Raw genomic sequence first — 26,759 nt, 5'->3', positions numbered from 1 at the left:
CAAGCCTTCTTGAGTCTCTACTGTGCCCTCTCTTGGACCACTCTCCCTCTATCAGTTGGATTTCTTTGGTTACAAGCAACAGAAATTCAACCTTGGCTCACTTAAGCAAAATGAGAATATTGGATAATTCACAGAGAAGAAAAATTAAACTAGGCTTTGAAAGGATAGGAACTAAGTCTGTTCTATGTAATAGGAACTAACAACTCAGTGAAGAATCAGTTCCAACAGATATACTATCTTTTATGACTCAGGGAGTCCTGGGAAAGTTGGGTTGGGGACCACTAGTCACTTTAATTGGTGGTCCTAACAGTACTTTCAAATGCAGAAGGGGTAAATCTCACAAAAGAAATCCAAATTCTGTTTCCCAGAAAAAGAGAATGAATGCAGAGGAGGAAAAAAAATGAAGAAATAGAAAACCCATGAATCCTCAAAACACTGCTTGCTGTTCTTCTACCATCCTCTGTATCCTTTTCAGATCTTTCTGCTACCTCTTACCCATTTTTGAGAGCTCCAAAAGCCCTCTCTTTACTCTCAGTGGTTACAGCTTTTCTGTATGTTCTCCTGGTCCTCTAGTAGGGTTGGTTGCCAGTGCATATTTATATTTTGTATACCATTTCATCTCTCATGAGTCATATTATTTCACCCTCTCCTGCCTCACCTGTGCTAGAATGTAAATATCCTTGGTCCATTGTTTCCAGCCCTTGTGATGAAATATTTCATGAGCTGTTTTTCAAAATTCCTAGAGTTCCTCACTTACGCCTATGCTTCTTTAAAAACTAATATGTGTAAGGTGAACAACAAGAGTTTGCAAATCAGTGTCTATTTCAGTAATAAGTAATCAAATAGATACACTGGGATTTTCACTTCCACCTAAGATGTAGAAAGCTGCAAGAGAATGTTACTCCTATCCTAAAAACAAAAAGTGATAAATTTTCTTATATCCATCAGAGAAAGTAGCCAAAGGAACTGGTTTTCAAAGAGTGACAAGCCCCCCTTCAAAGAGAAACAGGATATATGAACTGTTTTGCTTTCATCAGAGAATAGGAGGCTGCTATTAAAGCAAGTGAGAATAAATTATAAAGAATTTAGAAGAGTCTACGTACTTACACTCCTTGCAAGTTAGTTTGCCTCAGATTCCTGAATTGGAAACAAATGACTTTATTACACCAGTAGCATTAGTCAGTGTCAGCATCCCCACAGTGTTATCAGAAGAGGCCCAGGTGATACCTGCACACACAGTGGATTGCATAACAGAAGGAACCCTGAGTTTAGGGAACCAAATAACGTTATAATGGATATTTAGCATGCTTACCCTTTGCTCTGGAGGAATAGATCTTTATTATACTGGACAGTAATCAAACTTTTCCTTCTTCTAGAGGGAGATACTGTCTGGAGAGATGGTATCTGTGTCGGTCTTTCCAGGCTGTTCTTTATATAAATATCCTTGAAAAGGTAGTCCAGAAAAAAGGCAGGCAGTACCTTTCCATGCAATCATGCAGAAATGTGAGAGACCTGTGGAGAATTGTCTACTGACAGAAATCATTAAATGTTAAGGAATTCTTTAAAGGCCAACTGTGTAATCGATATCAGTTTAAAATAGGTCCCCTGACATGACAGAGGTTCACAATCACTTTCCACAAGCCTCCACTGCATGCTGATGAGAAAGAATGGGGCAAGAGACTGATGAGAAGAGACACCTCAGTAACACAGGCATGCATGAAATGATGGGCTGACAGGCGTGGAACACTGCCCGCTTCCTCAGACCTTTCTCTTGTACAAAGCAAAGCCACTGGGGGAGAGATGGCAAACCTTCCTGCCCTTATGGCCCACCTTCCTGCCCTTATGGCCCAGGCAGAGATCCACTGCTCTTGAAGGAGATATAAAAGCAAAAATCTTTTGCCCTTGAGAAAGGCAGAAAATCTTGTGGGCCCAGGATCCTGTACCAATAACCAAGCAGAAATCCACTCTCACTAGAAGTACAGAAAATCTCTCCTGTTCAAGAATTCCCCAAACTGATGAGTATATAATTCAAATTGCAATGATGCAATGAAGGATATATAGAGGGAAGTGATACAGAATGATTATGATCAGACGACCACCTACTTAAGTACAGTGATGAGGTGAGTCCTCCCTAATGAAGTGATATTTGAGCTAAGACTTAAAGGATGAGATAGCCACCCTAGATCAGAATAAAGAGCATTCTGGATAGAGGAATAGCATCTGGAAGACTCAGGAAAGATTTTGGCTTATTTAAAGAATGGAATAGAACCAATATGGCTGGAGTCTAATGGGCAAGGGGACAGTAAAGAGATAAGGCTGGAGAGCTAGGAAGAGGCAGCATTACACAGGGTTTTGGAAGACATGGATGGTAAGGCATTTAAGTGCACCAAGAAGCAGGGGAGCAATATGATGGGATGCAAAACTTCAGAAGAATATTCCAGTTGCCATAAGGAGTGGCCATGGAGATGGAGAGATGAGGATGGATTTGAGCTGTATTTTGGAGGTTTGACCTATAGACCTTGATGATGGATTGGATCTAGGTTTTGAGGGAAAGGGAAGAACTACAAATTACTCAAGTTTCTGATATTAATAACTGAAAGAATGTGGTGCTATTTACTGAAATGAGGAAAAGGGAAGCTGGGGTGGTGTTAGGGGTGAACAGAAAATCAAAAGTTTAATTTTGTCTATATTAAGAGTGAAAAACCTGTTTGATTTCAAGTTGACAGTTGGATACTTTGGTCTGGAGCTTAGTGGAGAGCTTTTCTTCATTGATTCAACAAATACTGTTTATTGTCTGCCAGGCACTGTTTCTGGAAATGTGAATGAAACAGCCCCTTTCTTCATGGAACTTATATTCTAGTGCAGGTGAGATGGAAAATAAGTAAATATACAGTTGATACACAGATGATAATGGCTGTGAAAAAAAATAAGACAAAGGAGGGTAAGGAGAGGTATAGGAGATTCTAAAAATGAAGTGTGGATAAGGAAGGCCTCACTAATAAGGTAAACTTAAATAAAACCTAAAAAGGAAATAAGGGAGCAAGCTTTCAGGTTATTTGTGATCAACCCTGTTACTTAAAACAATTTAGAATGCTAGATAATTTTTTAAAATCTTTATTCAAACGATTGAGGGACTGACTGACAAGAGACCAAAAAATTACTGGGCCAAAATGTAAGTAAAAGCAGGAAACCAGAGAATTAAAGGACACGCTTTTAAGTATTTTTTCCTAAAGCATTTGTCCATGTAAGCTAACTTACTCTGCTCTTGTATTTATATTTTAGTAAGTTATTTTGCTCTGGAATTTTTTGTTTTTTGTTTTTTGTTTTGAGATAGAGTTTCACTTTTTCACCCAGGCCGGAGTGCAATGGCACAATCTTGGCTCACTGCAACCCCCACCTTCTGGTTTCAAGCGATTCTCCTGCCTCAGCCTCCTGAGTAGCTGGGATTACAGGCACCTGCCACCATGCCTGGCTAATTTTTGTATTTTTAGTGGAGATGGGGTTTCACCATGTTGGCCAGGCTGGTCTTGAATTCCTAACCTCGTGATCCGCCCACCTCAGCCTCCCAAAGTGCTGGGATTACAGGCATGAGCTACTGCACCTGGCATTTTGCTCTGTTTTACCAAAAACACAAAAAAAAGAACAGAAAAATTATTAAATACATTGATAGGCTGGAGAATTTTAATCTTTTTCACTTATTTTTTTAATTTTAATTTTATTTTATTTTTGAGATGGAGTCTTGCTCTGTCACCCGGGCTGGAGTGCAGTGGTGCAATCTCGGCTCACTGCAACCTCAACCTCCCGGGTTCACCCCATTCTCCTGCCTCAGCCTCCCGAGTAGCTGGGACTATAGGCACCCACCACCACACCCGGCTAATTTTTTTGTAATTTTAGTAAAGACAGGGTTTCACCATGTTAGCCAGGATGGTCTTGATCTCCTGACCTCATGATCCACCCGCCTCAGCCTCCCAAAGTGCTGGGATTACAGGCATGAGCTACTGCGCCTGGCCTTTTTCAGTTCTCATTTAAATCCAAGTACATTTTATAACTTCTTTATACTAGCTGTCAACATGTAGGGCAATCTGTCTTGAAGTAGGGATGAAAGACTCTGAAAACATCCTGGAGAGTTCTCCCTTAAAGCCAAGCATGGGGTTGTTTAAATAAACTTCTTGTTTAAAATGAAAAACAAAAAATAAATATAAAAATAAAAGTCAAGTTTCTTTAACTGCCAAGTGTCTCCATTGGCCTGAAGATGACGAAGGAAGGATTTCGTTGTATAGAAAGTTCTAAATCCTCCCAGGAGCCCGTGAACCGCTTCTGCCTCAGGTGAGCAAGAGTAGTCTCCCCACGCCCACCTCTGTAAGGTGCCTGTGGTGAGATTTCCAAGTTCACCCTGGGGCCGGAACTGGTCCAGCCTGGCCCAGGAGGTGCATGGAGTGTGGGCATGGGTGACTGCCTGTCCCATACCCCGGCAAATGTCCCTAGCCCCAAACTTCAGCTTTGCTGTGGGAACCAAAGTTAAAAGTCCAACCAGCATGGAAGGTTGGAACTCCATAGAGCCTGTGAGGAAAAGGTGAACTTAAAAGAAAAAAATCTTCTCCATCTCCACATAGTCAAATACGACAAAAGAAGATGTTTTGATACTGAGAAGCAAAAAGCCAAACCCTCTCTGAAAACTTGGAACTATATCCAAGTTCTGGATATACTTGGAGCCCTTGAGATTTGCAAACCAAATTGCCATAACCTATGTGTTCCAAAAACTCTCCAGTGATTATTAGTTTAAAATGGTCCCAAACAGGTCCTTGAACTAGAAACTTGGCAAAAGCAAACACATTCTCTCTGGGGAAAGCTACCCACTTCATAGCAGGCCTCCAAGTATTGACCAAGATAACTTTTTCAAGGGCAGTGGTTTACATATAGTCAAAATTAAGTAAGCACACAAGGAAAAACAAAGCATACTGAAAACTAGCAAGAATTAAAAGCCAAACAAAGACTTCAGATATGAACATGATTAGACATATTAATTGTGCTTACTATGTTTCAAGAAATAAAAGGCAAGCTTAAACATATCTTCAGGAAATAGGCAATCAAAAGACAACAGAACCAATTTGAGAAAGAAAGAAAATTTCTAGAAATAAAAAAAATACCATAACTTGGCCAGGTGCAGTGGCTCATGCCTGTAATCCCAGTACTTTGGGAGGCCAAGTGGGGAGAATCACAAGGTCAGGAGTTAGAGAACAGCCTGGCCAATATGGTGAAACCCCATCTCTACTAAAAATACAAAAACATTACCAGGCGTGGTGGCACATGCCTGTAATCCCAGCTACCCGGGAGGCTGAGGCAGGAGAATTGCTTGAACCTGGGAAGCTGAGGTTGCAGTGAGTCGAAATCGCACCACTGTACTCCAGCCTGGGCGACAGAGTGAGATTCCGTCTCAAAAACAAAACAAAACAAAAACCCGTAACTAAAAAATTTAAACTAGACACAGCTGAAAAGAGAAAGGTAGTTGGAAGATCATAAAAAATCACTCAGAATGTACTACAGAGAGACGAAGGGTGAAAACTATGAAAAAGAAGCCAAATGAAAGAACAATTAACAGAATTTTCCAGAATGAAGAAAGACATCAATTCACAAATTCAGAAGCTTATAAATTCTTAAACAGATTAAATAAAAACAAATTTATCCTACATACACAGTGAATCTACAGAATACCAAAAGCAGAGAAACCTTAAAATGTGCTACGAAAAAAATGACATTGCATTCAAAGTAGTGTCAGACAACAACTGAGTTAGAAACCAGTAGAATGATATATTCAGTAAACAAAGAAAAATAATTGCTAACCTAGAATTTTATATCCGTGAAAATATTTCTTTAAAAAAGAAAGTAAGATCAGGACATTTCAGAGTAGCAAAAACAGAGCTGCCATCTGCAAAATAGGAGATTCAGGATATATTCTTCATGGGGAAGGAAAATGATCCCAGATGGAAGGGAAGAGAGGCAAAAAGGAATGAGGAACAAAATGGCAAATACATGGGTAAATCTGAATGAGAATTGAGTGCATAAAACAATGTCCTGTGGAGTTTTAAAAAGTCAACAATGAAAATAACACACAATGACAATATATAAGCAGGAAAAGGAATCAATAGAGTTAATGCGTTCTACATTCCTTGGGAAAAGGATAGTTACTGATTAATTTTGTGTTTCAATAAGTATGCATTTTGTGATTTCTAGGGTAAACACTAAGAGAATTGAAAATTTTCAAACTATGAGAAGAAAAAAAAAAAAACTGTCCCTACAAAAAAAAAAAAAAAAAAAAAAAAATGACCAGCCAAAAGAAGGCAGGAAAAGAAAATGAATGAAACATAGAACAGGTGGGATAAACAGCACAAAATAGGACAACAATTTAATCTGAAATGTCAGTAAATACTTGCAAACAGACTAAAAGCTCCAATTAAAAGATTGTCAGGATTTAAAAAATCAACTATATGAAGTTTATAAGAGATATATATCAAACTTAAGTATACAGGAAGGTTGAATGGAAAAAAATACATACCATGCAAGTGAGAGAAAGCTGGTCAGATAGCCTTACTGTCAAAGAAATAGATATTAAGTCAAAATCATTATTAAAAAGATAGATTCTTTATAATGATAATATTCAATTCATCAGTAAGTTATACCATTGTAAATCTGTGATCACCTAATAACATGGTATCAAATTACATGAAGCAAAAATTAATAGAAGTAGACAAATTCACCATCATATTAGATTTTTAAGTACAAAGTAATAGAGCCAGCAGAAAAAAAATAAGGGAAGTTATCAAAGAGTTAAACAATGTCATTAATACACTTGACCTAACTTCACCCAGTGATTGCAGAATACACATTCTTTCCAAACACGCACAAAGCATTTATAAAAAGGAATATATACTGGGCTATAAAGCAAGTATTGATAATTGTTAAAGGATTAAAAACATGTACAACATGTTCTCTGAACACAGTGCAATTAATCTAGAAATCAATAACAAAATGATGCCTAGAGATATCGAGTTAAGGAGTTGGGTATGCAAGCCTGAGCTTGAGATAAAAATCTAGGCATTCTATAGCTTATGAATGGAAAAATTTGGAATTAAACCTGAGTCTCCTTCACATCCATTTAGTGGGATAATACCATGTAAAGCCTTTCCTGTCCATAACATCCTTCTACATTGAAATTTTAAAATATATATAAAATACATTAAATAATATTAAAATGGCCCATGACTAGATTATAGAATAATCAGACAATTCAATAATCTCTCCCCTTAGAGTTAATATTCTTAACACTTTATGGTTGTAGGCTGTAATTTCACATTCTCTTAAGCCTTTTTCTTTTACTAAGATTTATTAGTGGAAGCCTATCCAAGATTTAGTTTGGATAACCCAGGGTCAAGTCCTTACACAGGCCTTGAGAGCTATAAAAAAACAGATGCAGAATCTGGAGTCTTGTGAAATATTCCAGACTGGCTTCTTGACTTATAGTGGGCAAAATTGCACATCACTATTTTAATCAAATAAAGCACTCATTTCCTCTGACATTAAATGCAGTCTGGATTTTCTGTTTCTTGGGTGGATATTTTATATAGTTATGAAGGCTATTTTTGAAGAATTAATTTTCCTCACATTTAAACTTGTTTTCTTGTTAGAGATACAACCTAACCAGCTACCCAGTTCTTCGTGCTATGAAACTCCTTCAGAATATCTGGTTTATTTTACTGAGAGTGACTGCTGCATCTAAATCACTTCTCCAAAGTTACCAGGAGAGGACTCTGAGGTCACACCGGCCCCAGATGGTCTTGACAAATGTGAACACTGAGTAAGTCGCTGTTTAAACATTATAAGAAGGTAGGGTTATTCCTGTTTCTAAAGATACTTAAAGTCTGAGGGAAAAGGCTATTGGAGCAGTTTTCTTAAAAACAGTCTAACAAAAGTAGCATTCAAAGAAACTCTCATGTCGGTAGACAGAATTGAGAAACCTGCATATCCAGAAACATCTGGGAGATACAACCAGTGTAGCACATTGGTGAGAGAATGGGCTTTAGATTCGTGCTGAAGAATCTTTGGACCTGACTCTTCCAATTATTAGCTGTGTGACATTGTAAAGTTACTTAAAATCTTAAATCTTAGTTTCCTCAGTGGTGAAAATGCTGCTTACCACCTGGTATTGAAGGTTAAATGGGAGTATGCATAGTAAGCATTGGATATATGTCATCTTAAAGATTGGTTCATTTACTAGAAATTTTGTCCAATTAATAAAGTAAAGTAATACATTCTCATAATAAAATTTAAACAATATAGAAATAAACAAACAAAAACAAAATACCTGGTTCCACTTCCCTCCAACTCCAATTATGGAGACAAGTGGTAACCTACCGTTAACAATTTGGCTTCCATATGACCTGAATATTTCACTTCTTATTTTTAGGATTCAAAGATACTTAGGTTAGTCAATTGTCCCTCAGCCTTTTCAACTAAGATCAAGTAAAGATACCACTAGAATATATTTTAAAACTTATTTTCATATCTAGCATTAACATTTTTTCTTCACTTTGTGGTATTAAATATTTCGTCCATATTCAGTGCTTACGCTGAAATCAAAAGGGGGAGGTTGTAGAAAAATCTGTCCCATTTGATCATTAATGTAGTCAATAGTTGCTTTTTTGACTGCAGTTTTGTTCTTCAAATCTGAACTTAAAATTAACATAATTATACCTAGAGTGTTTTTTGTTTGGCTGAACAACTCCCCTTGGTGTCCTGGAGTGCAGTGCTCAAGAACACCATTCTGTACTAACAATCCACCAGATTTCCTGCTAAGGGATAACCCCTGTCCAATGTGTCTAAATACCATTTGTGGCTACTAGTGTCTGCATGCATATGACTGCAGGTGTGAAAACTGTGTCAGTTCAGAATCCTTTAACTGCATGTAACAGATAATCTAACAGTAACTTGTCAGGTTTTATTTTACTTACGTGAAATATTTTACTTTATTTACATAAGAAGTCACCAGATATAGCAGCTTCATGGTGGTAGCAATGTCCTAGGTTCTGTCTCTTTGCTTCGCTATCCATAATGTAATGGCTTGTTTCTTCTCTTCTGCAAGATGCTTGTTGAAGCTCAAGTATCTAACATGTATTTAAGGCAAGAAGAAAGAGCGAGGTGGGTGCCTGATACCTCCATTTTATAAGAAGAACAAAAGCTTAATCAAAAGTCGCCTGGAAGATTCTGCTTGTGTATCACACTTGGGCCAGAGCTGGGCCATATAGCCACTCCCACCTGCAAAAGAGCTGGGAAGTAAGTCCTATATTTGGTTTTCCAACCTCTATACTGGAAAACAGCAATGGAAAATGCTGTAACAAATCCACAGCCTCTGACACAAGAGGGAAAATGGAAGATAAGGGGATGGGTCATGACTATGCTGCCTTGTTCTTGATGCTGGTTTGAAGATATGACCCAGGAATAGCATAGCAGTAAGGATGATCTAGAGGTTCTCCATTGAGAAGCGCCATGCCAAAAGGAGGCCTGGGTCCCCAAATGTTACAGCTGTTAGTCACCAGCAACTTTGGTTCACCCATAGCCACTTGCCCAGAGTGCAAATGTGCCCTGAATCTGGGTTGAAGCAGTTCCAGCGTCTACCATCTCTTGACTCAGGATTGCTGTTGCTCTTCTCTATAGCTCAGTGCTGGGTCCATTTAACAATTCTAGTACCTCTCTATCCTCAAGGTTTATTTTAGGGAGGCCCTTGTCCTTCCCTGCCCCTGAGCATTGTTCGGGGACACTCTGGCCCACTGAGAAGTTGTCCCAAACCCCAGGGATCCTTGTCCAAATCACTTCACCCCTTCTTAGAATTGTGAATACCCAAGGGTATTAGAAAAGCATATATAACCTTTTCTATAAGCAGAGAATCTTGGCTTACATTTGCTTAACATATAAAAACAATTCAAATGACTCTTCAAAGAACAAGGACAATCACCCAAAGTAACTCCCTGTATTGCCTACTTGCTTACCAGAGAAGTTGAGTTCAGCTTTTCCCACTTAAAAGAAAAAAAATCTGGCTACACAAAAAAATTGGAAAATATGCAGTTATTGCAGTATTGGCAAGTGGCATAATTGATTCTTTGAGATTTCATGCCACACATCTTTAGATCACATCATTCATTCATTTACATTCATTCCTTCAACCAACCAACATCTGTGATGCCTATTAAGTGCCAGCCCCTGAGCTAAGTGCTGTGAACATGAAGTCAGATAAGGAATGGACCATTACCCGCAGGACCTTAGCATCTAGTGTGTGGAGAGACATGGAAATCACTTTTGCCTGTTGTTATAAGTGCTAAGGCAAAGGGTAGCCCAGGATTGTGGGGAATCCTGGAGGGGGAGCAGCTAAATTAGTCTGGGGGCCAGGAAACCTTCCTGGAGAGAGGATGCTTGAGCTGAATTTTGGAGTGTGAGTAGAATTTACTGAAGGAATTTCCAGGGAGAGGAAAGAGCCTGGGTGATGACATGGAGACCTCGAACAGCCTGGTGCATGGGGAAACAAGAGCACTAGTTCCATTCGGAGTGAAGAGTGTTCTAAGAAAAGACATCCAGGACGCCAGAGAGGAACAGGAGCCAGATACAGCAAAGTGCTGTTGAACTAGTGAGCTTGAACTCCGGATTGTAGGTTATAAATTCAGGTTACAAGCCTATTCAGTTGTTCCTCACCCATTCCCAAGAGTAAAAAAGTAAACTTCAAGTGTTTCTATTTTGATGAAAGAGGAAAATTAAACATCTATGATAGATTACCTTAAACGCGTGGTCTCCCTAAAATGGTAATTACAATCATTTTAGAGTAAGAATCCCTTTCTACCAGCCCCTTTGCTTGCATTAACATAAGTAGATTAAGCCCTCTGAGGGATTAAAAATTGTAGGTGAATGTTTTACCCTGGAAATTACAATGAATCACATACTCTCTAGGGCCAAAGTCATTTCCTGAAATAATTTTTCCAGACTATTAGAGTACAGTTTATTCTCCTGCAATATAAATTGCACAAAATGGGAACTGAGTTAGTAAACCTCCCTTAGCATCTCAATTACTATGGTTCCAGGAAACAACTTAGGTATAGGAAGGAGGCAGACCAATACCAATATGTGCACATCCATTTCTTTTCTTTAGTTTGGCTTCGAAGTCTTCCAGTGTTTCTCTGGTTTCCTAGAACACTGGGACTTTGAGAAGCAGATTCCCACAATAAAGTCTTAATGTAATTCAAGAAGTCAGAAAGAGTGAAATTATTTCGAAGTTTGTTATTCTAAAGTCTTGTGAAAACATTTTGTCTTTCAGTTTCAAAACTCCTTTATGTGTTTTTAAAATTGTGTTCTGGTACACTCTGAGAGTTTATACTATGAGCATTTCAGAAGATTGTCAGTATTGATATGTTTATATCACATCCTGTGTGTGATGGTTGCTGCAGAAATGATTGATAAGTTTATTTTACTCTAAACTTTACAAAAATATTGATTCATACTACCTTGATTATATTCAGTTTTCCCATTTATAAAGGCCTTTCCTATACTATACATTGTTTAGTTTTCACAATATCACTATAAAATAGACTCAGTATTTTACAAGCTAGGAACAAAACCAAGAGGTTACGGCACGTAGGGCTGGGCACGGTGGCTCACACCTGTAATCCCAGCACTTTTGGGGGTCAAGGGAGAGGATTACTTGAGGTCAGGAGTTCAAGACCAGCCTGGCCAACATGGCAAAACCCTGTCTCTACTAAAAATACCAAAATTAGCTAGACATGATGGCACGGGCCTGTAATCCCAGCTACTCAGGGGGCTGAGGCAGGAGAATCTCTTGAACCTAGGAGGTGGAGGTTGTAGTGAGCCGAGATCACGCACTGCACTCTAGCCTGGGTGACAGAGCAGGATTCTATCTCTAAATAAATAAATAAAGAATTAAAAAGAAGTTACAGCATATAGGTCCCAAACTAGAGTCTTCATTTGCACCATCTAGCAGAGCTTTTCATAAAACAGACCCTTGCATTTTTTGTGTGTGCTTCACTCTCCTGCCCTCCGCTACCTCCTCCAAGATTCTGCTTTAACAGTTAAATAGCTGCCCAGATGATGCTGATAGTGAACCTGCTTGGGAACCCCTGGTTAAAGGGATCTTTCTTTCTTTTCTTTGGAGACAGAGTCTCACTCTGTCTCCCAGGCTGGAGTGCAATGGCTGGAGTGCAATGGCACGATCTTGGCTCACTACAACCTCCCCCTCCCAGGTTCAAGCAATTCTCCTGGCTCATCCTCCTGAGTAGCTGGGATTACAGGTGCCCACCACCACTCCCGGCTAGTTTTTGTATTTTTAGTAAAGTCAAGGTTTCACCATGTTGGCCAGGCTGGTCTCGAACTCCTGACCTCGTGATCTGCCCGACTTGGCCTCCCAAAGTGCTGGGATTACAGGCGTGAGCCACCATGCCCAGCCAGTTTGGGGGATTTTTCTAAAGCTCTTAAGGAGTAGAATCAGAACTTGAACGAGGCATGCAGACTGCAAGTCAAGGGTGTTTCCCACAGACCACAAGTTAGGTAGGCGCAGTTGATGGGAGTTGAGGGGCAAGGATAGAGGGGTGGATGTTGATGGATGTGAATTAAAATCTTATAGCAATTTTCCTTTAAAAACAACTTTTTTAAAAGTGAAGATGGAGTGACAGTCAAGATCAGAATTTTCAGATTGATAACATTTTATGGGATAATGTTGTTAGTATGGATGTTCATGATGTGAGTGTAATCTTTTTGTTTCTAGGCATGAAAAGCAGGAAATGCAGGAGAACAAGACAGAGGAAATGGTAGATTCATCCTTTGTGTCTTTCAAGGAGACACGATGAAAAAAAGTCCATGATAAACTGTGAATTTGAAGACAAATCATGAAAAAATAGTTACCATGAAACTGTAGTAAATTCCCAGGTGCGTGGGGAAGAGATACTCCATGTTTTAGAAGACGAGTTACACTCAAGTCCCAAGAAGGAAGATCTGAGTGGTAGATGTTTCCATTTTTATATTACTAATGATGAAACTAAGGCTCAGAGAAGTAAAGGAGCTTGCCTAAGATGATAAATGATAATAAATGATAGAATAAAGAAGAACCCATAAGAGAGAGGAAAATAAACTCCAGGGCACTGTGAAAGAAGGCCTGGCAAATGCAACCTACAATCCATTTTGTGATATTGATGAACTGTAACGTTGATTTACCCTGTTTTTGTCACCAAAGGAAGCCATTGAGCCATGGTTATAAGATTTCTTCTTGGACATTTGAAACTGAGAATTTCCATATTCTTATTTTTCAGAAGTTGATGAATTTCAGCGCTAGGCAGGATTTTATAAAACAAATTTAGGGGAGAATACATTTTAGATAATTTCTTTGTGCTGCCATTTATCACCTGTTGGTTGAAGATCTGTGTTTTAGGTGATGCTGTTGTAAGTAGTACTGCAAACACTTTCTGCTTTTAAGTGTGTACAGCTCTCAGAATCTGAATTACATGGCATAGTGCTTTTGTAAAGTGTATGTTTTCAATGGTATAAAGTTTATTTCGATGTTTTAAATCATCGATCACCTGTGCATAGATTTTGTTGTTTTTTGCCTTTTCTACATTGTTACAAATATATCCCAGTCACTAGGCCATAGTTGTCTAGGTTTTCGCCAAGGTGTTTCTTTTCTCCGTGTCTTTTCCCAGAGACTTTCCAAGCTCTAGGATTCAAGGCAGACCTCTCATACCTCTAAGATCTTACTTAAATCTGATTTGGGCTTCAGGGAAACATTAAAGACACAACCAGTACCTGAAACTTTTAGTCTCAGTGTTCTGATTTGTCCTTGGTCACTTCCCCTAGCCTATGAAGGGAATTTCTGATTGAGTTCTACATCTCTGATTTTTAAAATTTTGATCATAACTCATTTTTCCTGAGAAAGCATTTTTGTATTTTAGGAGTATAAACCCAAGAATTCACAATGGTATTTTTTCTTATAGGAATGCATGAGATGGTTTGCCTTTCTAAAAGTAAATGTAAAACCTATAAACTATGTGATTATACTTTCCCAAGTTTCTAGGAATCAACCCAAGTGCAATTATTATAAACATATAAGAAATCATGTCTACCATTGAAAATATAAAATTTAACAGAACCTGTAATCAGCAATTTCTTCGTTTTCCTTGTCTTACTGTTCCTTCTCATAATTGTTGACAGACACGCATTGTAAAAAGAATGAAAGTTCAGTATTTGTGGGAAAGAATTTCCGAGGTATTTCTAGTAATTCCCTTGCTCCCTTAATGAGCCAGTATGAGACATTTTTTTAATGTGTAGAAGACTTTATTTTGTTAACACTTGCTCTAATCCAGCTTCATAAAGTGGAAGTTTTCTCTGTCCACTGATGCTATGGGAAATCTGAGAATTCAGGCTCTGTCCATTGCTGTTGGTCCATTCCCCTGAAAACGATCTTTAGTTTTTGGTCTAAAAAACTAAATTTTTTTAGTTTTTTATTTTCTAAAGAAAAATAATGATTGTTATGGCTCCAAAGTGTCTTTTTAAAATACAGATTTTTTGGATGATATCTTTCAACTCACCTTTTGTGTTTTCTGAATAAATAATCCTGTGGATAAATGCCCTTTTATACAGATGTGTGACAAGTATTTGAATAGACAAAACTTCTAGTTGAAGAAATAATTCTATACTTTTTAAAATTAAGAATTACTTTTTATTTATTTATTTATTTATTTATTTTTGAGACAGAGTCTGGCTCTGTGCCCAGGCTGAAGTGCAATGGCACGATCTTGGCTCACTGCAACCTCGACCTCCCAGGTTTAAGTGATTCTCCTGCCTCAGCCTCCTGAGGAGCTGGGACTACAGACACGCACCACCACACCCAGCTACGTTTTTTTTTTTTTTTTTTTTTTTTTGTATTTTTAGTAGAGATGGGGTTTCATCATTTTGGCCAGGATGGTTTCGATCTCTTGAACTTGTGATCCACCCACCTCAGCCTCCCAAAGTGCTGGGATTATAGGCGTGAGCCACTACACCTGGCCCAAGAATGACTTTTTAAGTGAAAATCCACAGATCCTTGTTTTATATTTTTGGATTTTCAAATCTTGATATCCTTTCAAGAAAGGCATAGTCCTTATAAATAATATTCAAAAAAGTATTAACATAAATACTATGTATGTTCATGTAATTTCAGAGCTTCACTATGTATACCCATATATGTATATGTGTATATATGTGTGCCTGTGTGTGCATATGTTTCTGGTACAAATTGATTTAATAAACTATTTGAAGAAAAAACTATCCCTGATTACCTAACTCATATTTTATCATATGAAATTTAGCACATGGTATAGTTTGTTTTATTCCGTGTTTCCGAATTGTTTTAGTTGTCATTAGTGCTCTCTGATAGTTACCAAAAAAATAGTTGTAAATATTTGTAACATCAGGAATCTTGTTTCACCTTTGGTTTAATAGTCTAAAATTCTTTGATCCTGAATACAAAGAGAAGTCCCAGAACATTTAGGAAGATTGATGGAAAGGTAATTGGAACCCAGGACTACATTCTATCTACACATCCACCTAGTAAGCTAGAGGCTGACTGCTGAAACTGCAGGTAGAGGTGACTGTGTTAAGAGGACCTGTGCTTGCTTATGCAGAGCTCCACTCCACAAATATCCTATATCTAAGAAAGGATTTTTTTACTTGGGGTCCGTAATACACATAGGTAAAGTGGAGTGTACATGAACATTGTATGCATTCTTCTGGGGGTTAGACCCATTTTTCTTTTTTCGGCGACGGTGGCAGGGATTGGAGGGGGATGGAGTCTTGCTCTGTCACCCAGGCTGGAGTGCAATGGCATAATCTTGGCTCAGTGGAACATCTGCCTCCCAGATTCAAGTGATTCTCCTTCCCAGACTCACCAGCAGCTGGGATTACAGGCGCGCAACACCCCACCCCACTAATTTTTTGTATTTTTAGTAGAGATGGGGTTTCACCATGTTGGCCAAGCTGGTCTTGAACTCCTGACCTCAAGTGATCTGCCCGCCTTGGCCTCCCAAGCGCCTAGGCCCTAGACCCATAGCTTTCTTTAAGTTGTCAAAGAGTTTCATGACTCCAAAAAAGGCAAAAAACTATTAAAGCTTACAAGATGACTGTATCCAATGAACTATTTCTTTCAGTTTTTCTAAATATCGCTTAATAGCCTGAAACATAAATTTATCATGATTCTCTTCTCTGCCTCTTAAAACCCAGAGGCCAGTCAACAAATTAAAGAAACTTTATTGACATGAATGGTACAGGCATATGACTAAAGCAGGGAAAGTACAATACGGTTTCATTTTATGAGAGTGACGTGTTCCTGAAGACTTGGCAATATTCAAAACTTGCACATTTCATGTTTAATTGCTCCCATAGAACCGACAAAGATGTTTACTAGCAACACTGGCCAATACATACACCAATAGCATAAACACAGTTGTTAATTCACTCATCCATCCTCCAACTTAAAATCATAATTCTTCAAGATAAAAAATTATATTTACATCATTTCTAATTTTGTGCTGAAAGTGAAACTTTACTGATATTTTTAGTTCAGCCTTTTCAAGTGAATTAAAGTTTTCCACAGAACACTGAGTCAAAATGAAAATTAAACACACACATACACACACTACTGGGTATATATCCAAAGGAGATGAAATCACTATGGTGAAGAGATACCTGTACTCCCATATTTATTTTAGCCCTATTCACAATATGCAAGATACAGAATCAATCTAAATGCCCAGCAATGAATAAGTGGAAAAAGAAGATACGGTAAATATACACAATGGAATACTCTTCAGCCATAAAAATAGGATGAAATCCTGACATTTGTGACATGGATGAACCTGGAGGACATAATGTTAAATGAAATAAGCCTGGCTGGGTGCAGCGGCTCACACCTGTAATCTCAGCACTTTGGGAAGCTGAGGCAGGTGGATCACTTGAGGTCAGGAGTTCCTGACAACCCCGGCCAACACGGTGAAACCCTGCCTCTACTAAAAATACAAAAATTAGCCAGTCGTGGTAGTGCGCATCTATAATCCCAGCTACTGGGGAGGCTGAGGCACGAGAATCGCTTGAACCTGGGCGGTGGAGGTTGCAGTAAGCCAAGATCGCGCCACTGCACTCCAGACTGGGTAACAGAGTGAGACTCTGTCTCAAAAATAAATAAATAGATAAAATAAGCCAGGTCCAGAAAGACAAATATTGCTTGGTCTCACTCACATGTGGGAGCCAAACAAGCTGATTTCATAGAAGTAGAGAGTATAATGGTAGTTACCAGAGACTAGGGTGGCTAGAGGGGTAGGTTATAGGAAGATGTTGGTCAAAGGATACATAATTACAGTTAGATAGGAGGAATAAATTTCAAGAGATCTATTGTACAGCAAGGTGACTGTAGTTGATGGTATATTGTATTATTGAAAAATGTAAACAGAGTAGACGTTATGTGCTCTCATTAGAAAAGTGATAGCTATGTGAGTTAATGTATTTTTAAACTAGCTAGAGTTGTTAACCATTCTACAATGTATAAATAATTCAAAACATCATATATACAATAAAAGCATACAATGTTATCTGTCAGTTTTTTAAAATGGCTGTCCTGATCCAACAGATGAGGCCAAAATAAGAGTGGTACCAGCATAGTAATATATGTAGTTCACCCTGGGGTGGGTTTAGAGGGGACCATTCTGAGACTTGGGCTGTGCAGTGTAAACATACACAACTCACATTCCAAAAACTTTTTGAGTGATCAAATAATGCATGAGTGAACTATACTGTATTGGTTATTCAGCCACTCCTTTCTGAACTTTTTTTTTTTTTAGGTTAAAGAGTTTATAGTCTTTTGAAAAAGAAGCATGAGCTCAGTTTTCAAAGGGCAAAAGTTTTATTTTCATCATTTACACCCCTGGTAACAAGAACCAGCTGCTAGGAAATAGGTCCCAGTTACACATGAAACTCTAGTCTGCTGGAGTTTCAACCTCAATTTATCAACCTCAAATATTAATAGATCTTTAATGAAAAGCTTTTCGTTTTTGGCAGAACTTTGGTGATGAATTTCTCCTCTAGAATTCACTTTTGAGATAAGCCAAATTCACCAAAATTAGGCCTTCTTTACTCTGCTTGTGGCCCTTGCTCGACCTGTAGTTTTGGACATTAATCATTTCAAAGTAGCATCTTTTGATCACAATGGCACTACAAGATGCTTTTTTCACCTCTGGTCAAAAATTTTTTGAGCCTTTTTTATTACTACATGAGCCAGAAAACTCAGCCCAAACTGAGTTGGCTAATTCTAGGCACCAACTTCTCTAGGTTATTGTGCCTAGTTGTTTGATCAAACCCCACTCTAGATGTTGCTGTGAAGGTATTTTTTTTAGATGTAACTAACATTTAAATCAGTAGATACTAAGTAAAGCAGATTAGCCACTATAATGTGAGTGGGTCTCATATAATTAAAGGCCTTAAGAAAAAAGACTGAGGTCCTTCAAGGAAGTTCTGACTCCAGTCTGGCTTGGGACTCAAGACTGCATCAATTCCTGATGGAATTTCTAACAGATTTCAGACTGGCCAGCCCCACAATCACATGAATATCTTTTTTTTTTTTTTTTTTTTTTTTTTTTTTTTTTTTTTTTTTTGAGATAGAGTCTCACACTGTCACCTGGGCTGGAGTGTAGTGGCGCGATGTTGGCTCACTGCAACCTCTGCCTCCTGGGTTCATGTGATTCTGCTGCCTCAGCCTCCTGAGTAACTGGGATTACAGGTGCACACCACCACACCCAGCTAATTTTCTTTTTCTTTCTTTCTTTTTTTTTTTTTTTTTGGAGATGGAGTCTTGCTCTGTCACCAGGCTGGAGTTCAATGGCACGATCTTGGCTCACTGCAACCTCCGCCTCCTGGGTTTAAGCGATTCCCCTGCCTCAGACTCCCAAGCAGCTGGGACTACAGGCACATGCCACCATGCCTAGCTAATTTCTTGTATTTTAGTAGAGATGGGGTTTCACCATGTTGGCCAGGATGGTCTCGATCTCCTGACCTCATGATCTACTCACCTCAGCCTCCCAAAGTGCTGGGATTACAGGTGTGAGCCACCACGCCCAGACAAAAAAAAATCTTTATTTTACATATATAAATATTACATGTAAGTATATTCATATATAAAGATATTTTAAGGGATATATTATATATTTTTATTTAAGGAGTGAATACGCACACACAAATCATATTGGTTCTGTTTCTCTGGAGAATCTGACTGATACAACTCCAATCAGCCTTATTAGTGGAATGGGATTATTCATACCTGCTGGGAGCAAATTAGATCAGTGATTCTAAACCAATGAGCCCGTGGAAGTGTATCAGGCACTGCTAATGGGGAGAAGGAAAGTGCTGACAGCTGATGCTCTGTCCCCCTTCCTGAGCTTCAACCAGAGTGATTTGACTGTTTATTTCATATACTGGAGGGTGGTATATAAACAGTACTTAGAGAAATTCCAGTGCTAAAAATAAAACTTACAGATTTATGGTTAAGATAGACCAATTTCTCAAAGTTTAAATATGTATGGTATCTGCATGAAATTTTTCACAAAATAATTTTTCATTGATGATGAGATCATATCTCAAAATGGTCCAAATATATATTTTGTAGCCAATAAGATATTCCTGTGATAAGGATTTTTTCAGGACATATTCTATCCCAGTAGCTTGATGTTACCCAGCTCTATAGTTTTATAAATATGTAGGAAAATATAATTTACTTTGTTTCCCAAATGCAAGTCCATCTTCTCAAGTGGCTTTTAATTATGGCAGTAATCTCTAAAATCATGAAAGGCAGGGAAATGTGTATTTGATGTCATGTTCCTGATTTGTTTTTATAAGATTTATGAAAAGACTAAACCAAGATGTGGACACAGGATCAGGGACTAGATGGACTCTCTTTTGGCTGTTATAGCAGGAACTATAACAGGAACTATAGCAGGAAGGAAGAAAAACATGACTCGGGTTCATAAAATTCTGAAGTATTGGTGACAGGTGTGAAGTGGAGTAAAAGCCTGTGGTGTTGTGGGCTGAGGTACTGATAGCATTGGGGTAGCCGAACTCAGTGGTGGACCTAAAGGAATTTGATCTAGCAGCTAGAACTAGCAGGTTCTGTCAGAATCTTCATCACCATTTAGAGGCACTGTTTGGTTAGGATTAATATGAGAGATTGCACGCTGTAATGGAAATGGCCTTCCACAAATGGCTGATAAACTGGGCCCCTACTGTCCAATATTGCCTGGCTCAGGAGACCATGAAGTTTTGAATATTTCTCTGAGCTAAAGGTCTCCGGGTTGGCTTTGTTATAGATGGGGACAGGGATTTGGTGGACAAATAGGGACCTGAGCAGAGGCTTAAGATGCAAATCTGACCATGTCACTCTTCAAAATTTCCCTTCCCACTACAAGATAGTCTAGGCCAGTGTTCTTCAGACCGTAGTGTGCACAAAAATCACTTTTGAAAACATCAATTGCTGGACCCTACCTCCCGAGTTTCTGATCAGTGGGCCTAGGATAAGGCATGAGAATGTGCATGTCCAAGTTCCCAGGTGATGTTGATACTGTTGGTCCATGGGCCACACTTTTAGGACGACCGGTCTAGGCACTTTACCATCACACAAATGAATCTTTTCTGTTCATTTCATGCCAACCTCTTTAGTCTGTACCTCTTTAGTCTGTATTTCCTACCTCCTGTCCTGCATGTTATGATTCAGTAATGTGGAACTGCTTATAGTGCACTTGCAGTCACTATGCTGTTTCTTGCCACCCCGCCTATTCCATTTATTTTACTAATTCTGATGTAACTTTAAAGACTTGGTTTGCATTGTTGCCTAGTACTCTCTTGTTGAATTGTCTCATTCCCCACTCCTCATCTGGGTCAGTTAGCCCTCCTCTAATACCAAGATACTGCTCCGAACATATTTCTACATTGCACTTACGATGATGCACTGGAGTGATCTGTTTATGTGGCTATTCCTTCTATGACACTGTGAATTCCTTGACACCAGGAGCAAATCTTACTCTTTGCATGTACAATGCATTCACACTGGAGGTGCTTGCAAAATTGGGAGACAAGGGTAGAGGGGAGCAGGAGACAGAAGGAGAGTGAACCTTAGGCCCCTGATTACTGAGGCCATCTCTGATACACAGGGAATGTGTGGCTCTGGCTTAGAGTAGAGCTTCAGGTGGCCATCTGTCATTAAAAGAATTCTTTTAATTCTATCTGTTCAAGATTTTGTAATAAATCTACAGAATTTCAGAGCAAATCAAATAAACAACACACTAGGGTTATATAGCAGTCAACTTCCTATTTCTTTCAGCTATGATTATTTCTTTAGCATGCAGACCTATAATGAGGGCTGCATATGAGTATTGTCACAATCTCTGCCAAGTTTCACCTTTAGCTTCCCCTCTGTTGAACAAGGTATACACTTATTAAAATTTAGGGCAATTTTAATAATTTACAATTGGATGAAATGGTTATTATTGCCTTAGCATATGCAGTTCACAAGGACAATTAATTGCACAGTAAAATTTGCAAAGGAGATACTTTGATTCATAGACTACTTTAAATCATCAGTGTTTCCTAGGCTTTTCGGTTTTCTTATTCCTTCTGTCTGTCCTCATTTTTTATTTTCCATGCATGACACCTTTTAGGATAAAACATTTTAGCCAGAAAAAAGCACAAAGATAATTCAGTCCTGATGCACAGGATAAATGATTTGTCTGGTCACAGAGCTAGTCTATAACAGAGGACTAGACTCCAGGACCCTGTCCTGAACACTGCACCATGCTACCTTTTACCATCTGTTTAAGAAGCCCCACTTTGTATCATCAATTCTACTGTTCCTGAAGCAGAACAGTTAACAAGACAAACTCAGTAATTTATGCCCTAAAGTGGGAGAGAGTTAAAGTTGAAGGGTAAAATCCACATTGCAAAGAACCGTACAGTCTATTACTACTAATAATATAATCATAGATAACATTTGTTGAGGATTTGCTATGTTGCAGGAACCACACTAGGTGCTTTACATGGACTGTCTCATTTGATCCTCACAACCACTCTATGAACGGGTCTGTTATCCCCAGCTTACAGATTAGAAACAGGCTTGAAGGCTAAGTAATGTGCCCTCAATCCACACTGGTAAAACCAAAATTAAAGCAGAGGCGGTCTGTCTCCAGAGCTCATGCTCTTTTAACTAGTACACTAATGGAGTGAAAGCATGAAGACATTCAATCTGGTTGCAATAGTGACTGAAGGAAAACAGTTGCTACAAAACGCAAATAGTGAGACAAGGCATCTGTAGGCACCTTCTGCCTTACCTCACATTTGTAAAACTAAATATACTGTACGGGACTGGTAGCTATATGATTTAGGTTCTTCTCTTAGTAATTTGTAAACAAATTATGTTAACTTAGGTTTGGAAGGAGCCACATTGTTTATTTAATCCAGCTTTACTAGATGAACAAATCCTCCCCTCTTCAAAATCCCTGATGCAGAGTGATGAAGTTTCTTTTTGAAAACAGCCAGTGAATAGAGGATTTGCCTTTTGAGACAGTCTACTCAGTGGTTTCTGGTTCTTTTTCATCTGGGATTAGAGCCCACTTTACCTGCCCCTTTTCCCTAGGTCCTGACCCTATCCCCTGAAGGGGAGTGCATTCGTCTGTTCTCATGCTGCTAATAAAGACATACCAGAGACTGGGTAATTTATAAAGGAAAGAGGTTTAATGGACTCACAGTTCCACATGGCTGGGGAGGCCTCACAATCATGACTGAAGATGAATGAGGAGCAAAGTCACATCTTACAAGGCAGCTGGCAAGGGGTCTTATGAAGGGGAACTCCCATGTATAAAACCATCAGATCTCGTGAGACTTATTCACCACCACAAGAATAGTATGGGGAAGTCCACCCCCATGATTCAATTATCTTTACCTGGCCCTGCCCTTGACACGTGGGGATTATTACAATTCAAGGTGAGATTCGGGTGGGGACACAGCCAAACCATGTCAGGGAGGGAGTACGTCTACTGTTTCTGCTTGGAGGTAGCTGGAAAGGCTGGGAAGATTATGTCCCCCAATCCCCCAGACTTTCCTCATCAGGTTACACATCCCCAGAACACTTTTCAACCCTCCTGTTTTCCAGATCTCCCACCATTTGTTTTTATTTACTTTTCTTTTTTTATTTGAAACGATCATAAAACAGCACTCCCACCATTTAGTCACTTCTTCCAGGATATAGTCTAGTTGTTTCTACAGTCTTCTCCAGAATCTAACATTTTATCTCCTCATTGCTGAATGATATTAGACTTATTATTTCCTGTGTATAATAGGGTATAATACTCCTATTAATACCAACTAAAGCCAAGATAGCTAAAAAGCAACCATACTTTTCCCCAACTAATTTTGCACTTGTAACTAACCCAGAATTTTCTATCCTAAGGCTAAATGTACAACTTTACAGTTAATATTGTTTAAATTATTATTTTTATCTTTTATATATAATATTCTAGCTTGTCAGGATCATTTTGAATCTCTGGTGTATTATCAATTATACATAATTTGTTGGTACAATATTTCTTCCATATTATTAATAGAAAATACTGCATCTTACAGGGCCTATTACAGAGACTGGTGGTACACTGTTAAGTGAACTTTTCTCAGAATCGGTAATCAATACTCTTTCAATGTATTATTCAACGAGTTGCAATGCCAGCTAAGCAGTAAGAAAAGTTAGCTCTCATCATTTTATCCATAAAAGTACACAAGAAACTATGTCAAATGTTTTATAAAAATCAAGACACAGCATATGTAAGATATTCTATTAGTTTATGCATTGTTTTAAAATATGGTTACAAACGACTATTTTTTAAAATAATCAAGTTTTCAGTTTTCAGAACTATGGTGAGTTCTTAGTCCATGCTGGTTCCCATTGATTTCTAAATCCTCTCAAGGGGAATGGGCATTATCTCACACTACTAGACTGGTCCTCAAAATAGGTAGGTAAAAGAAGAAGGGCTTAGAAAGATTAAAAACTACAGCCTACAACTCTTAGAGAGATATAACCTGCAGGTCTATTTTTCAGGTGTGGAAACTAAAATTCAAAGAATTGAATTGACTTTGCTAAAGTCACCCAGCAAATGGATAACCGAGGATTCATATCTAGCTCTTCTGTCCCCAAGTTCATTTTTCACATTAACCTGCACATTGTCTTGATCTCAGTCCCCTACATTCAATTCCTGTGATGAGCTTCTGCTCTCTTAGGGTCATGAGCAAATCTCAAAATGGGGTAAATGCAGCCACAGACAGAAAAATGGAGCATCTTTATAAAGCATCACCTTTTATCTGAAGACAGATAGCATTCTTTTTTATTGACATAAAACACAAGGCTATCTTGGAGAGTAATGTAAAATTCACATTAAAGATGAAACACTAAATTTTAAAGCAATCTTATGCATGTTTTGACCCTTGCTGGATTATACTATCAAGTCCTCAAGGCCTGTGGCAGAGCTAGCTATAGTAGTGGTGGCTCTGGTGTTTGAGGCAAGGGCACGCCCAGGGTGCCCAGAGCTGAGGTCTGGAGTGCATCCACACATGAAGCAGCTGCAGCTCCAGGGTCTGGGGCACATGCGGGGTTGGAAGGAAATAGGAAGTACAGCTACAGGTCTTTCTCTTGGGAGGCTTCTGCAGCAGGGTAGCGTTGGTTATCTTTGTGGTGAAATATGCCAGTGTCCTCTGGAGAACAGAGGACTGTGGTGACACCCACCATGTGACTGACACTGGCAGCCCCCACCCTTCTTCTTTGTTCTTAGGCATCTCCAGATGTCTTGGATAGGCTGATCTCCCCAGTGATCCTTTCTTTGGGGTTATTCTTTTCCGTTGTGCTCTACTGCATTCTGCAGATTCTTAATTGGACCCTTAAGTCCTCTCAAAGCTATTTTCATTTATGGATATCTGCCTATTTGTTGGTTTTTGTGGGGAGATAGAGGTTGGCATCTCCTACTCTATCATCTGGCTGACGTCACTCTCCTGTGCCATTTTGAACAAAACTAACTTTGTACATTAACATTTATTCAACATTGAACACATTTATTGAGCACCTACTTTGTGTCAGGCATAGTACTAAGCTCTTGGATTACCGTGGTAATTAAGACAGACACAGTTTTTGCTCTTATTGAACTAACATTCTAAAAAGACAAAAACAAAACAAAAAACAACCAAAATGACAAAAAAAACTGCAGGGTGTAATCAGTGCTATGAAGGCAATAATGGACCTGAGATAAACAATAAAGTTTGGGAGAGGTCAGATGACAGAATGAAAATACTTTAGTTCACATGGTTTGATGTCGGCTTTACTGAGAGACATTTCACATGAAAATCAAAGAGTGAATAGATAGGTGAAAGGTGTGCGAGTACACTCCACAAAAGAGAAGTAGAAGATATAGAAACCTTGAGGCAGGAAAGAACTTTGAGGGTTGAGACAATGAGAGAAGCCCAGTGTCATTGAAAAAAGGTGAATGAGTGAGTGGCAATGGCATCAGGTGAGGCTGATGAGGTTGACAGGACTGGATTGCACAGGGCCTTAGGAGTCATGGAAAAGCAGCTTAGATGTTATTCTAAGGACAATGAAAACCCATTAAAGGTTGTTAAGCAGGGAAGTGGCAAGATCTGATTTACTGTCAAAGAAGGACACTGTCACCTTGGTGAAGAAAAGAGTTCCATGAAGGAACAAGGATAGAAGCAGAGGCCATTGGGAAGTTACTACAATTTTGTAGGTGAGAAATGATGGGTGTTTAGGCCAGGTTGGTAGATAAGGCAGACAAAAATGGACGGATTGGGATAAGTGCTGGTGGGGTGAACATGGAGGTTGAGGGAAAGAGAGGATGAAGCTTGACTAAACTTTTTGACTTAAGTGTAATTGCATGTGGGGATTGGGAAGTTGTTTGTGGTAGAAATTAATTCTGTTTTGAACATGTTAGGTTTGAAATATCTGTAATCTATTCAAATAAAGATATCAGATTGCCAGATGTCAAGCTTACTAGTGTAGAGCTCAGAGGAAAGGGTCCTAATCAGAAATATCATTTTGGGAGTCATTAGTATAATACAGTATCATGAGCAGTATTTAAAACTCTGGGCATAGATGAGATCATGTAGAAAAGAATTCAAAGAGAAAGAGAAGTGTATCTCTGGAAGAAATCTCTGAGAAACACAGATATTTAGAGATTGGATTGGGATGAGGAATCTTGCAAGGAGCCCAAGAAAAAATGAACCTGAGAGGCGTGAGAAAAACCAACAAGCTCCCAAAAAAGAACAACATTAAGTACTCAAAATTAGGACAAGTAACTTAATCTTTCTGTGCCTCCATTTCCTCATCTCTAGAAATAGAACCGTTTATTAGTTTTTTATTGCTGCTGTTAACAAATTACCACAAACTTAGTGGCTTTAAGCAATAATAATAATAATAATAATGCATGATCTTACATTTCTATAGCTCAGAAGTTGTAATTAGGCCTTTCTTACTGGGCTAACATCAATGTGTCAGCAAGCCCATCTTCAAAGCTGGCAATGGAGGGCTGAGACATAATATTACTCCATTGTAACATGTTGCTTCTATTGTCACATCTCCTTTGGACTCTGACTCCTCTTTT

General features: G+C 38.7%; 1 long non-coding RNA gene across 1 annotated transcript; it reads left to right on the top strand.

Moving 5' to 3' along the window:
• Positions 1 to 2,642: 2,642 nt before the first annotated feature.
• On the top strand, positions 2,643 to 13,965 carry LOC115897698. The gene is made up of 4 exons (XR_004057470.1): positions 2,643 to 2,865; positions 7,683 to 7,852; positions 9,137 to 9,327; positions 12,815 to 13,965. It is a non-coding gene; the product is annotated as an uncharacterized LOC115897698 (long non-coding RNA).
• The last annotated feature ends 12,794 nt before the right edge of the window (positions 13,966 to 26,759 follow it).

This window comes from Rhinopithecus roxellana, chromosome 5 (genome assembly GCF_007565055.1).
Source record: "Rhinopithecus roxellana isolate Shanxi Qingling chromosome 5, ASM756505v1, whole genome shotgun sequence".
In the NCBI taxonomy this organism is placed as follows: Eukaryota; Metazoa; Chordata; class Mammalia; order Primates; family Cercopithecidae; genus Rhinopithecus; species Rhinopithecus roxellana.
The sequence above is the reverse complement of the archived record's forward strand: the minus strand, read 5'-3'. Positions and strand labels throughout refer to the sequence as shown.